Genomic DNA, 14,597 nt, shown 5'->3' with positions numbered 1-14,597 from the left:
CCTTGTAAGGGGTGGGACTCTGGATAGTTGCACAGAACTTCTTTGGGGGAAAAGCTGCTTTCTCTGACTCATACCAGCACACTTTTTTGAATTACAGATTTGTTGTTCGTTTTATGGAGAATAACTTGGCAATTCTGTGAATGTATGGTATTGCATATTTACAAGTTGAATCAGTAATGGTAAAGGCATTTTATTAACTGTTGTGATAACATTCTCTTAGGTTCCCTGTTTTAATATTACACAGAATTATGTAATAAATGAACACGTTTCTAAAGTTCTGGAGTTCCTGTTGTGGCTCAGCGGAAAGGAACCCAACTAGTATCCGGGAGGATGCGAGTTCAATCCCTGGCCTCGCTCAGTGGGTTAAGGATCCGGCGGTGCCGTGAGCTGTGGTGGAGGTTGCAGATGCAGCTTGGATCCTGCGTTGCTGTGGCTGTGATGTAGGCCAGCAGCTGCAGCTCTGATTTGACCCCTACCCTGGGAACTTCCATATCCTGTAGGGGGTGTGGGCCTAAAAAAAAATTGTTCCTATAATTCATTAGACAGGATTTTATTACTGTAAATCGTGGTCATGTTGATGATTCACTCGTAGCTCAACAGGTCCCTGATTTTGTGATCTTTGTGGCGTCCAGCACATTTGGAGTACTTGGTGTGTGGGACGACATATGGTGGAACAGAAAAGGAAAATCCAATGTTTGAAAAGGTCTCTTTCTCAAATATGATACCATGATGGTTAATGTGTCAACTTGGCTAGGCTGTGATGCTCACACATTTGTTCAAACGCTAGTAGAGATGTTGTCAATATACTTTGTAGTTGTCATTGACGTTACAGTCAGTTTAGGTCAAGCCAGTCACCCTCCATCTTGTGGATGGGGCTTCAATCAGTTGAAGGCCTTCAAACCAAAAACTGAAGTTTCCCACAGAAGGAGTTTTTCCTGAAAACTGTAACGTAGAAATCCTGTGTGAATGTCCAGCCTGCCAACCTGTCTTACAAACTGCAAACTTGCCAGCGCCCACAATTGCATGAACCAGTTCCTTACAATGAATCTCTCCAATAGATGGAGGAATGGATGGATGAACAGATGTATAGACTGACAAATAGGTAGATTTGTTGGTTCTATTTCAGTAGATAGATACATAGATGGATAAATGGATAGATTCTCTGGAGAACCCTGATACAAGTGTTAATTTATTATTCTCAGATATGAAGATGCATGCATATATATATTACACACAGAGCAAAAAGTCATTTTGAGGTTTAATATGAAACACAGATTATAAATACAATTTGAATACATTGGCAGTCCCCCCCCCTTTTTTTTTCTTTTTGGCTTTTTTAGGGCCATACCCATGGCATATGAAAGTTCCCAGGCTAGGGGTTGAATCAGAACTACAGCTGCCAGCCTATGCCACAGCCATAACCATGCCAGATCCAAGCCATGTCTGTGACCTACACCACAGTCCACTTGCAACACCGGATCCTTAACCCACTGAGCAAGGCCAGGGATCAAACCCGTGTCCTCATGGATCCTACTTGGTTGTACCACTGAGCCACAATGGAAACTCCTACATTGGCCCTCTTTATTCCAAAAATGGTAGGGTTTTTTTTTTTTTTTTTTTTTTTTTTTTGTCTTTTTGTCTTTTGTCTTTTGTTGTTGTTGTTGTTGTTGCTATTTCTTGGGCCGCTCCCGCGGCATATGGAGGTTCCCAGGCTAGGGGTTGAATCGGAGCTGTGGCCACCGGCCTACGCCAGAGCCACAGCAACGCAGGATCCGAGCCGCGTCTGCAACCTACACCACAGCTCACGGCAACGCGGGATCCTTAACCCACTGAGCAACGGCAGGGACCGAACCCGCAACCTCATGGTTCCTAGTCGGATTCGTTAACCACTGCGCCACGACAGGAACTCCCCAAAAATGTTTTCGAAAGTTAAAGTGTTGATGAATTTTTGAAGCCATTTACTTACAATGAAACAGATTTCCCACTTTGGCAGGCCATACTTTTTGTCTTTCAGGAACCATTAAATTAACATCTCCAGGGAAGGAAAACAGTACATTAAGAGGAATGGAAAGATACTGGGTTCTTGCTGGATGGTATACAGGATCCTATTAAGAACAGAATATTGTTTGCTGCACTTGGGTTGTAGTTTGACCCTTGTCTCATGCTCTGATAAACTCTATATACCTCCAAGACTGATTTTTTCATTCAACTTTGTAAAAACAATGAGTCTGAAAGTGGCTTACTCCAATCCTTAAAGTAATAACTTTGGAATTCAGATTAAGAAGAAAGTAATTTTGTCCAAAAATAAAGTCAATTCACTAGAGTACACTGCATATATAGCATTACACTCAGTGATGTGGGAAACACAGAAGAAGTCTATGTCATCTTTATAAATTAATATTGTGAAATAAAAAATAATACAGGTCTGTATATAATTACTTCTATTTATTTATTCATTTACTGTTTAGTTTTTTGAGAGAAGGATATAAAAGAAAAGAGGCAGAATGTGAAGAACTTTGTATTAGATGGAAAGTTATAAATATTGTATTAATTATCTCATGCTACGTAACAAACCAAAATGTGCCTTAAAACATTATTTATGCTCACAGTTTACAGGGTCATGATTTCAGAAGTGTCTTGGCTGGACAGTTCTGGCTCAGTCTCTAATGAAGTCAAATCAGTCAATAGAGACTGCAGTCTTTCTTGGGATGAAAGATCCACTCCCAAGGCAGTTCATCCATATGGCTGGTAAGTTGGCAGGAGACCTGTGTTCCTTTCATGTGGGCTTCTTCCAGAGCTGCTTGAGTATCCTCATGGCATGTCAGCAGGCTTCCCCCAAAGCTAGTGATCCCAGAGACCAAGCAGAGGTTTCACTGCCGTTGGTGACCTAGGCTTGGAATCCACACACTGTCATCTCTGCTGTGCTCTCATGGGTCATCCAGTCTACTCCCAGTTCACTGTTGGGAGGAGACATACAAGGACATGAATAGCAGGAAGCCAGGATTGCTGGCAGCATCTTAGAGGTGAGTTATCACAAAGGCAGAGTTGAGTGTTAAGAAATGAGGCCAAAGATGGAGGACAGTAATAACCAAGGAACTCAAGTACACTGAGAATTAAGGACTTTAAAATGTCAGAATAAGACAAAGCATGGAAAGTGCAGACCACAGGAAGTCAGGAGGTAGTTATGAACCTGTTTCTATGAGTTTAGCTATGTGTCTTTATAAATTACAAAGCTATCCAACAGTTATTGAGTCACTGTGTCTTACATTTACTTATTCCTCATAATATTATGAAGTAGGTAATCTTATTCTCTCCACCAGATGACCAGATGGCTTCACAGGTGAATTCTACCAAACATTTAGAGTTAACACCTATTGTCAAAATATTCCAAAAAATTCAAGAGGAAGTAACACTTATGAACACATTCTATGAAGCCAGCATTCATCCTGATACCAAAATAAGACAAAGACACCTCCAAAAAAAAATTACAGGCCAATATCACTGATGACCCTCAACAAAACATAAGCAAACCAAATTCAACAGTACATTAAAAGAAGCATATATCATCCTCAAGTGGGATTTATCCCAGGGATGGAAGAATGGTTCAATGTCTGCAAATGAGTCAATGTGATACACCAAATTAAAAATATGAAAGACAAAAATCATGATATCTCAATAGATGCAGAAAGAGCTTTTGACAAAATTCAGCATCCATTTATGAAAACTCTCAACCAAGTGAGAGTTTAGGGGGAAACTACCTCAACATAATAGATGCCATATATGACAAACTCACAGCTAACATAGTGGTGAAAAGCTGAAAGCATTTCCTCTTAGATGAGGAAAAAGACAAGGATGACCACTCTTGCCACTTTTATTCAACATAGTATTGGAATTCCTAGCCTCAGCAACTAAACAATTAAAAAAAAAAAAGGAATCCAAATTGGAAAGGAAGAATTAAAACTGTCACTGTTTGCAGTTAGCATGATACGATATATAGAAAATCCTAAAGATACCACCAGAAAAGAGCTCATCAATGAATTCAGTAACATTGTAGGATACAAAATTAATAGACAGAAATCAGTTTGGGGAGTTCCCACTGTGGTCCAATGGGATTGGCAGCATTTTGGGAGTGGTGGGACTCAGGTTTGATCCTCATCTTGGCACAATGGGTTAATGATTCAGCATTGCCACAGCTGTAGCTTAGGTCTGCAACTGCAGATCAGATCTGATCCCTGGCTCAGGAATTACATATGCCTGGGGGCAGCAAACAGGCAGCAAAAGAGAAAGGAAGGAAGGAAGAAAAGAAAAATCTCTTTGTATTTCTATACGCCATCAATCAAGTATCAGAAAAATTAATTAAGGGAAAAATCCCCTTTACCATCACATCAGAAAGGATAAAATATCTAGGAATGAACCTACCTAAGAAGGCAAAAAATCAGTACTTAGAAAACTCTAAGACACTGATGAAAGAAACTGAAGACCATGAAACAGGTAGAAAGAGCATTTCATAGACTAGAAGAAATAATATTGTTAAGACAACCATACTACTCAAGGCAATCTAAAGATTTGCTGCAACCCCTATCAAAATAGGTATGACATTGTTTACAGAACTAGAACAAATAATTCTAAGATTTGTATGAAAACACAAAAGACTCCAGATAGCCAAAACAATCTTGAGAAAGAAGAACAAAGCTGGAGATATCACCATCCCTGCCTTCAAATCCTATTACAAAGCTATAGTCATCAAACTAGTGTGGCACTGGCACAATAACAGACACACAGATCAATGAAACAGGATAGAAAACCCAGAAATAAACCCAATCCCTGGCCCTGGTGCAGTGGGTTAAGGATCTGGTATTGCCACAGTTGTGGCATAGGTCACAGCTGCAGCTTGGATTCAATCCCTGACCTGAGAACTTTCATATGCTGTGGGTGTGGCCAAAAAAAAGGGAAAAAAAAAAACAGCGAAATGTCATCTCACACCTGTCAGAATGTCTATTGTCAAAAGACAACAAATAATTGTTGGCCAGGTTGTGGAGCAAAGGAAGACTGTGCACGGTTGGTGGGAATGTCAGTTGGTACAACCATTGTAGAAAACAGTATGGAGGTTCCTCAAAAAAACTAAGACTACCTACCATAAGATCCAGCAATTCCACTTGGTATTTTTCCAAAGGAAAAAAAAAACATAAATTAGAAAATAAATATGCATCCCTATGTTCATTGCAGTATTATTTACAGTAGCCTAGACACGGAAGTAACCTATGTACCCATCATAGGTAAATGGATAAAGAAGCTGTGGTATATAGATATAATGGAATAATAACCATAAAAAAGAATGAAATCTTGCCCTTTGTGACAACATGGATGGACCTGGCAGGCATTAGACTAAGTGAAATTAGTTCTACAGAGAAAGGTAAATAGTGTATGATTTCACTTCTATGTGGAATCTAAAAAACAAACCCGAAAAATGAACAAACATAGCAAAACAGAAACAGAGTCATAGATTCAAAGGATGATTACCAGAGGCACGTGGATAAATGAAATAGGTGAGGGAGATTGAAAAAAAAATTGGAAAATAGCCCAAATGCCCATTAACAATGGAAAGGATGAACCAATTATATTATAGACTTTAAAAAAAAATTATTGGAGTGTAAACTTACAATGTTGTATTTGTTTCAGGTGCACAGCAAAGTGAGTCAGCCATGTATAGGAGGGAAAATGTAAATGACAGCACTAGGAAACAATCAGAACTAATATAGAGCATTGCATATAAAACTACTTGCCTGGTCTGCACGCACACACACAAAAATAGAAGTCATTTAAAAAAACAAGGAATGCTCCAGAACAAAAGAGACTGGAGAGACAGAATGTATGGCTATTATCATAGCTGATGCCATCTTGAGCCCATATGGATCCTCCTGTTCTTTCACTGATCTTACTCTGGACTGTATTGTATGCCAAACCACTTCTCTGTTATCAAGGGCATTGTAGTTAATAGATAGTGTTTAATAATCATTAGGATGAGGTGGCCTCTGTGCTCTGTGAGTCCTCAATGATGAAGACCTTTGCTAATGGATTCCTGGCACCCCCAAGACTAGTTACTCAACTTAGGAATGCACGTCCTGTTGCCAAACGCTTACTCCTAAACCCTGCGTTAACTAGAAAATTATCACAATGGCCCCTCAGCAGTGCCCAGTGCAGCTGCCAATGCTTCGGGATCAATGTCTGTCTAATCCCACCCTGTAAGTTACCCTATATAATGAACGGATCCATGAATTATATGGAGATGCCACCTCATTTTTCAGTCTCCAGCTGCCTTAGTTCAGTGGGCACTCTTTGCTCCCTCTGTCCTCCAACATATAACAACTACAATACCATGCGTAAATCTTGACGGGGGGAGAGAGAAGGCTGTATAAGACATTCTAGGCACAAATAGAAAATTTTAAATGGACTGGATAAAAAATGACCTTAAAACTTTACTCAGTTTTTTCACGTGTAGTAATAGGATTATGGCAAAGTAACTGAATATCCTTCATCAAGTAGATACATGCTGAAATATTTAGGGTTAAAGCATCTAAAAAAAAAACTTAAAGAAAATCTGGAAAATTGCTCATAATATATGTATATGTAGGGAAACATTTAAATAAAGCAAAGCATTAATAATTGTTGTAAAGGCAGTGTGAGTACTTATTGTAATATTCTTTCAACCTTTCTTTTGAAGAGTTTGATAGAAGAAAATTGAAAAAATAATTGAACAGATGGTGTTCCCGTTGTGGCACAGTGGTTAACGAATCCAACTAGGAACCATGAGGTTGCGGGTTTGATCCCTGTCCTTGCTCAGTAGATTAAGGATCTGGAATTGCAGTGAGCTGTGGTGTAGGTGGCAGACGCAGCTCGGATCCTGTGTTGCTGTGGCTCTGGTGTAGGCTGGCAGCTGTAGCTCTGATTGAACCCCTAGCCCAGGAACCTCCATATGCCTCGGGTGCAGCCTTAAAAAAAAGAAAAAGAAAAACAATTGAACAGGTAATTGATCTTTCATATGGAAAAAAGAGAAAAAAGGAAAGAAAAAAATAAAGAGAGAAAAGTAGGGAGGGAAGAAGGAAGGAGAAAGAAAACAGAATGGTAAGAATAGAAAATATATAGGAAAATCCTTGAGTTCATTAGAATATTTTTTAAAAGCTATTAGGATGAATTGGCAATCATCTTTTAAAAAATTTTAATGGGAGTTCCCGTCGTGGCGCAGTGGTTAACGAATCCGACTAGGAACCATGAGGTTGCAGGTTCGGTCCCTGCCCTTGCTCAGTGGGTTAAGGATCCCGCGTTGCCGTGAGCTGTGGTGTAGGTTGCAGACGCGGCTCGGATCCCGCGTTGCTGTGGCTCTGGCGTAGGCCGGTGGCTGCAGCTCCGATTCAACCCCTAGCCTGGGAACCTCCATATGCCGCGGGAGCGGCCCAAGAAATAGCAACAACAACAACAACAACAACAAAAAAGACCAAAAAAAAAAATTTAATGATGTCTATATATTTGCATATATTCTTCACATCTTTTTTATCAAGTTTAAATGTTAATTGGAAGTTTCTCTTGTGGCACAGTGGTTAAGGATCCAGTGTTGCCCCAGCTGTGGCGCAGGTTGCAACTGCAGAATGGGTTAGATCCCTGGCCCAGGAACTTCCACATGCCGCGGGTGAAGCCAAAAAAGCAAAGAAACAAATTTATATGTTAACCTAAATAAGAGCACAAAATAATTTTCCTTAAGATGTATTTTCATATATTTTTGAATAATCCAATGCAGTTCAAAATACAAAAAAAAAAGCATAAAGCATTATGCATCAATAAGTATCTCTTTCACAGTATTTGTTTTTCTAGATGTCCACTTTCAAAGTTGTGTTTACAAACGATCTCATAAATTTCAGTTGTTCTTTCTCCCTGGGCTTGTATTTGCAGTTCCAGCAGCTATGCATGTTTGTTATTTGGTGGACATCGCCCCCTTGTGCATAAAACTGAATCTGCAAGGTAAATCCTGACGAAAAGTGGAATCAACTTGTATATTCTTTCACAAAAAGTACAATTGTAAGTTTCTTGACGCCGTATGTTCTGTCGCCATACCTTCAGTGACTCAGTTATGACAGCCCCAAATATTAGTCCTTTTCTTTAAGTCCTCAGTGAAGATTTCCCCACACTTGCCTTAGTGATCTCATGTGCATTTTGTGCTTTTTTGTCTCCAAAGTATTCTCACATCCATATTTTGTTTAATTAGAACAGGAATTATTGCCCTCCTTTTCTATTGAGATATAATTTACATTCCATTTTCTACCCACTTAAGGTGTTCAATTCAATGGTTTTTAGTATATTCAAAGTTGTGCCATCATCACCGCAGTTTATTTTAGAACAATTTCATCAATTCAAAGAGGAACTTTGTACCTATTAGCAAACACTACCCATTTCCCCAACCCTACCTGAAACCCTTGACAACTGCCAATCTATCTTGTCTCTGTAGATTTCCCTTTCCTGGACATTTAATATAAACGGCATATATATAATACAATGTGTGGTCTCCTGCGACTTTCTTCTTTCACTTGGCTTGGTGTGTACAGGAGTCATCCATGTTGTAGCCTGAATCAGTACTTGATGCCTTTTCATAGCTGAGTGATAGTCCATTTCAGGGATGCCTCACATTTAATTATCCATTCGTTACGTGAATTTTTTCTGCTCTTTGGCTGTTAAAGCTAAAGCTGTTACAAACGTTCAGCGGTCTTCCTTTTGCAGCTATAAAATGGAAATCTTCTCAGCTGAGATGATCATTCAAAGGCGTGCAACAGGAGGAAGGAATTGTCCTCTCAGGACTTCACTTTGCCACTCACAACACCACTCCGGCCATGGGGTCAGCCCCTGCCCCTGAGAGCTCCTCACACCCCTAGTCTCCTCAGCCTTCCTGGAATTCCTGTTGCTGTCATCTCCGGTTCTTCAACCCTAAAAGCATCATCCCATCAGCTACCCCAGTCTCGCACCCCTTTCCCTTTGCAACCTTCCCTCTGATTCTCTGAAAAACTTTATCTTCCCTTGATACTCAGTTTTCCTTGATGGAAGGTAGGCTCCCCTGAGGATACCACTTCCCCAACTCTTTCAAGTAGAACTATTTCCTGTCCTACCCCAGGACCTGGGAGCAGGAAGGGAGTTCCCTTCCTCTCCAACACTGCTTCGAACAAGCCTCCCTCCTCTGCCCAAATCCCTAGCACTTTAGCTTAAGACATCACTGTTCCTGTTGCTAAGACCTAGTGACTCCTGGTTACCCCTTGTCATTCAGTGCTCACTCCCTCTTGCCCTCTCGTCAACCTGTAAATCGCTGCCTTCTCCTCTTCTCTGTCCCTTTCAAGGCTCTGGGTGACTTTCATATCCTCCTGAGCAGTGCATACAGAACACTGGTTTCTCTCAGTTTCTTCACCTCCAGTGACCTTTTCCTCCATCTGCTTCAGCCATCCGCCACCGCTTCCACCCAAGATCTTGTGGAATCAGACCAATTCACCAAAGGAAAAATTGGCAGCATTGACATAAGCCTTGTTACTATGAATAAAGCTTACAGTCTATTAACAGCTTTTGAGGATTTCCTGTGACATCTTAGATGGTTTTGCGCCGCTTTTAAGGAATGTGCAATTCACATCTGTTCTGGCACCCTGTTTTTTGTAGCTGGAGGAACAGGGAGCAGAGAGAAGATGGAGAGAAGTTGGAGAGGGGGCTGGGCAGCTATGGAGAGGTCAGACTGATGGCCAGGAAGGTGGAGGAGACCGGGAATGTACCCAGGAAGAGGATGTCACTGCAACGCTCATCACTGTCCACACATTTCGTGATGTATTTGATTGTGAGGAATCCTCATGAATACATTTTTATAGCTCTTACCCTTTTACCTTTACTCATATAATAAATGTTCCTCTTTTTAAAGACCATTCTCTTCTCTTCCGTCCCTGCCTTTGTTTACTCCTAGGTCTTTTCTCACCTGGATCTCTTCCGGGGATCCCCTGGCTCCCCTTGGCTCTAGTTAGGGCTCCACTCAGCCTCCCAGGTGGCTTTTTTTATTGAGGTATAATTGATGCACAGTATTAGATAAGTGTAAGTGTACAACACAGTGATTCACAATTTTTAAAGATTGTGTTCCGTTATAGTTACAATAAAATATTACCTATATTCTCTGTATTTTATACATAGTAGTTTTTGCCTCTTAATCTGGTATGAGGTGATATCTCCTTGTAGTTTTAAAGTGCATTTCTCTGATCATTAATGATGTTGAGCATCTCTTCCTGTGCCTTTTGGCCATCTGTATGTCTCCTTGGGGGAAATGTCTATTCAGATCCCTTTTTCCATTGGGTTGTTTTTTGCTGTTGAGGTGTAGGAGCTGTCTTTGAAGGCTCTTCCCCGTCTTTCTTCCTCTACTTTGATTCACCCACATGACCCTGGCTTTTCTGGTTCTCCAGGTCTATTAGGACCTCTGTGTATAACACAGAGAATATGAGCAATTATAGAGATTTCAGGCTGTCCTGGGAAGACTGTGGCCATCCGAGCCCTGCCCCAGAGCCTGGGGTTTAGCTGACATGGAGGAAGACACAAGACACGTCTAATATTCATTTTGAGGCAGCCAGAGCATTCCAGATAAAATTTTCATTTAAAAGTGCAAACATGAGAGTTCCCGTCATGGCGCAGCGGAAACGAATCAGACAAGGAACCATGAGGTTTCAGGTTTGATCCCTGGCCTCTCTCAGGGGGTTAAGGATCCAGCATTGCCATGAGCTGTGGTGTAGATTGCAGACTCAGCTTGGATCTGGTGCTGTTGCTGTGGCTGTGGGGTAGGTCGGCAGCAACAGCTGTGATTCGACCCCTATTCTGGGAACCTCCACATGGCACGGGTGCGGCCCTAAAAGACAAAAGACAAAAAAATAAAAAATAAAAATGCAAACATGGAGTTCCCCTCATGGCTCAGCAGTAACCCGACTAGTATCCATGAGGACGCTCATGAATAAAAAAAAAAAAAAAAAGCAAACAGATAATCCCCAAGGGACTAGAGCACACAACAGTCAGTTTATCACTTCAGTATAACACTTTATACCATCGTGGCTACAGCAAATGAGACTTCCTGGTGAGCCCGGGGGGTTTAGTCATTATTTTGTACATGAGAGCCCTTCAAAGTGTAGCTTTGATCTGATAAAATTGCAGGGAGAGAGCAAGAATCAAGATATATATTTGAGAGTCCTCACAATATAGACGTATATAGAGTCCTGGAAATGGATGAGGGCACCCATGGAAACTGCAGTCAGAAGAAAGAGACGGGTCACATAACTGAGTCCAACAGATAGGGGTCAAGCAGAGGATAAGGAGTCAGCCAAGGAAACTGAGGAAGAATAGGTAATAAAGCAGGATGGAAACCAGGAGCATGTGGTCTAATGAATGAGTATTTCAGGAAAAAAAGGGAGTGGTCAAAGTGTGAAATCTTATTAGATGCAGCCATTTGATTTGAGCCCCTGAAAATCATTGACTGACACAGAATCTTTAATACAATGCTGGAGACAGAGTATGATTAGGGTGGTCCAGATGGTGCAGAAGTAGAAATAGACTTTTCTAGAAGCTTTTCTATGAAAAGATTTTTTTAAAATATTGAGGAGGAGTTCCCGTCTTGGCTCAGGGGAAACGAAGCCGACTAGGAACCGTGGGGTTGCGGGTTGGATTCCTGGCCTTGCTCAGTGGGTCAAGGATCCAGCCTTGCTGTGAGCTGTGGTGTAGTTTGCAGACGCAGCTTGGATCTGGTGTTGCTGTGGCTCTGGTGCAGGCCAGCAGCAACAGCTCCGATTCGACTCCTAGCCTGGGAACCTCCATATGCCACGGGTGTGGCCCTAAAAAGACAAAAAGACAAAAAAAAAAAAAAAATTGAGAAAAGGTGTGGTATCTAAAGATATGGAAGTGTTTTAGTTTGGGGGTTTTCTGGGGGGGGGCGGGTTAGAGTATTAGACATGAGCCCATGTTTACATGCTCATGGCAAAGATCCAGCAGAGAAAGAAAAAAAACCCTGTGATACAGGAAAAATAAGGACTGACTGTAAGAGGGATCTCCTTGAAATGGCTACAGATTGAATTCCACAAAGACTTTGACAGAAGCAGGGGTACTTCATGTAGACATAAAACTATTCAAAATTTTTACTCCTACTACTCCTTTTGTCAGTTTTGGATTTCATATTTTTCTAGAAATTTGTCCATTTCAAATAAAATGTTCAAATCATTGGCAAAATGTTCATAATGTGCTTTTATCATATTTTAAATGCCAGGTGGCTCTATAGAGATGCTTCTTTGGGTTCCTGATATTTTATTGTGCGTTGTCTTTTCTTAATTGTCTTTACCAGGAATTTATCCATTTTATTCACCTTTTCAAAGAACTAACTCTTGACATTGCTGATATTTAGTGTACATCTCTCTTCTCTTTCATTAATTTTTTTTTTCTTTTTGGGGGGCACCTGAGGCATATGGAAGTTTCCAGGCTAGGGGATGAATTGGAGCTGCAGCTGAGGCCTATGCCACAGCAACAGCCACAGCAACACCAGATCCAAGCCACATCTGTGACCTACACTGCTGCTTGCAGCAACACCGGATCCTTAACCCACTGAGTGAGGTCAAGGATCCAACCTGTATCCTCACAGAGACAACATGGGTCCTTAACCTGCCGAGCTACAACAGGAACTCCATCCCTAATTTCTATTATTACTTTCATAATATCCTTCCTTTTGGTTTGAGTTTAACTTGTTGTTTAATAAAAAAAAATAATTTTTATAAAGATAAGTACTTGGATTAGATAGATCCCACAATTTTGTTTTGCTTTGTTTTGTTTGTTTTGTTTTTAGGGCTGCACCCACAGCACATGGAAGTTCCCAGGCTGGGGTTGAATCGGAGCTGTAGCCACCAGCCTAGGCCACAGCCACAGCAACTCGGGATCCAAGCTGCATCTGCGACCTACACCACAGCTCACAGAAACACCAGATCTTTCACCACTGAACGAGGCCAGCGATTGAACACGTGTCCTCATGGATACTAGTTGGACTTCTTTCCACTGTGCCACAATGGGAACTCCAAGAACCCACAATTTTGGAATGACATATTTTTATTACCATTTAGTTCAAGATAGTTTCAATTTCCATTTTGATTTTTTTCAGAATTATCTTGATTAATTTCAAATATGACAAACTTATAGTAATTTTTTAGTTACTGAATTCTAGCTCAACTCCCCTGTGATTGGAGAAAATACCCTGATTTCAAGTGTGTGAAATTTGTTAACACTTGCTTTATGACTCAGCATAACCTCAAATTTGACAGATGTTCCATGTGTTCTTGAAAAGAATGGATATCTGTAGTTGGCAGGTAAAATTTTCTACATATATTGATTAGGTCAAGTTTGTTAATCATATTAATCTTACATCTATCCATACTGATATTTTTTAAGCTGCTTGTTGTATGCATTTCTAAGAAAGCAATATGAAATTTCCCACATGATTGTAACTTTTTCTAGTTTTTCTTATAGCTCAGTGAATTTTCTCTTATAACTCAGTGAATTTTTTCTATATATATTTTCTATATTATTTCTATATATATTTGGGGGCTTTGTTATTAGATGCATACGAACTTAGAATTGTTATATTTTCCTGGTAAATCCACCCTTTTATCATTATGAGGTGTCCCATTTTATTTCTTGTAATGCTTCTTGTTATTATAACTATACCAGTCTTCTTTTGGTTAGTATTTGCAAAGACTATCTTTTTCTACCGCTTTATTTTCAACCTTTTGTGTAGCCTTCTATTTAAGGCGTCTCTTATAAGTGTCATATAGACTAGTTTTATTTCATCCAGCCTGACAATTTTTTTCCATTTGAAATATTTAGTCCCTTTTTAAATTTTTATTTTATGTTGGAGTATAGTTTATTTACAATGTTGTGTTCATTTCAGGTGTACAGCAAAGTGATTCATTTATACATATACAATATCCATTCTTTTTTAGATTCTTTTCTCATATCGGTTATAACAGGATATTGAGTAGAATTCTCTGTGCTATAGAGTAGGTCCTTGTTGATAACCTATTGGGTACCTAGTAGTATGTATATGTTAGTCCCAAATTTCTAATTTGTCCCTTTAGTCCCTTTATTAATATCTGCCTTAGAGCTGGGCTGACATACCCCTGGTGATACGCTTGGCTTTGAGAATGACTCTTCCGAGCTTGTGTATTCCCTCTCCTCATTCCTGCACTTGAATTCTTCCCTCACTAAAGAGCTGGGAACACAGAGGCAATTTCATTAGCTCTTTCTAACTACATGGTGTGGAGCTGCGATAATGGGCCCTACAGCTTGCTGGGAGCTCTGCTTCCCAGGGAGGTGGCACAGGCTTGCTCCAGATGCCCATTCCATGGCCAGGTTCCTGGCAATAGACCTCCTAGTACGTTGCTGAGGAACTGTAAAGAAAATGTTCTCTTCAGTACTAGTCATTTAACATCCTCCTGTCTTTCACTGAATAAGTGGCAAGGTAGGGTTCCAAATTCCAAGCACCGCCCCCCCTCCAGCCCACATTTTTGCCCATCTCC

Source organism: Sus scrofa, chromosome 8 (genome assembly GCF_000003025.6).
Source record: "Sus scrofa isolate TJ Tabasco breed Duroc chromosome 8, Sscrofa11.1, whole genome shotgun sequence".
NCBI classification, from domain to species: Eukaryota; Metazoa; Chordata; class Mammalia; order Artiodactyla; family Suidae; genus Sus; species Sus scrofa.
This window is presented reverse-complemented; position numbering follows the sequence as displayed.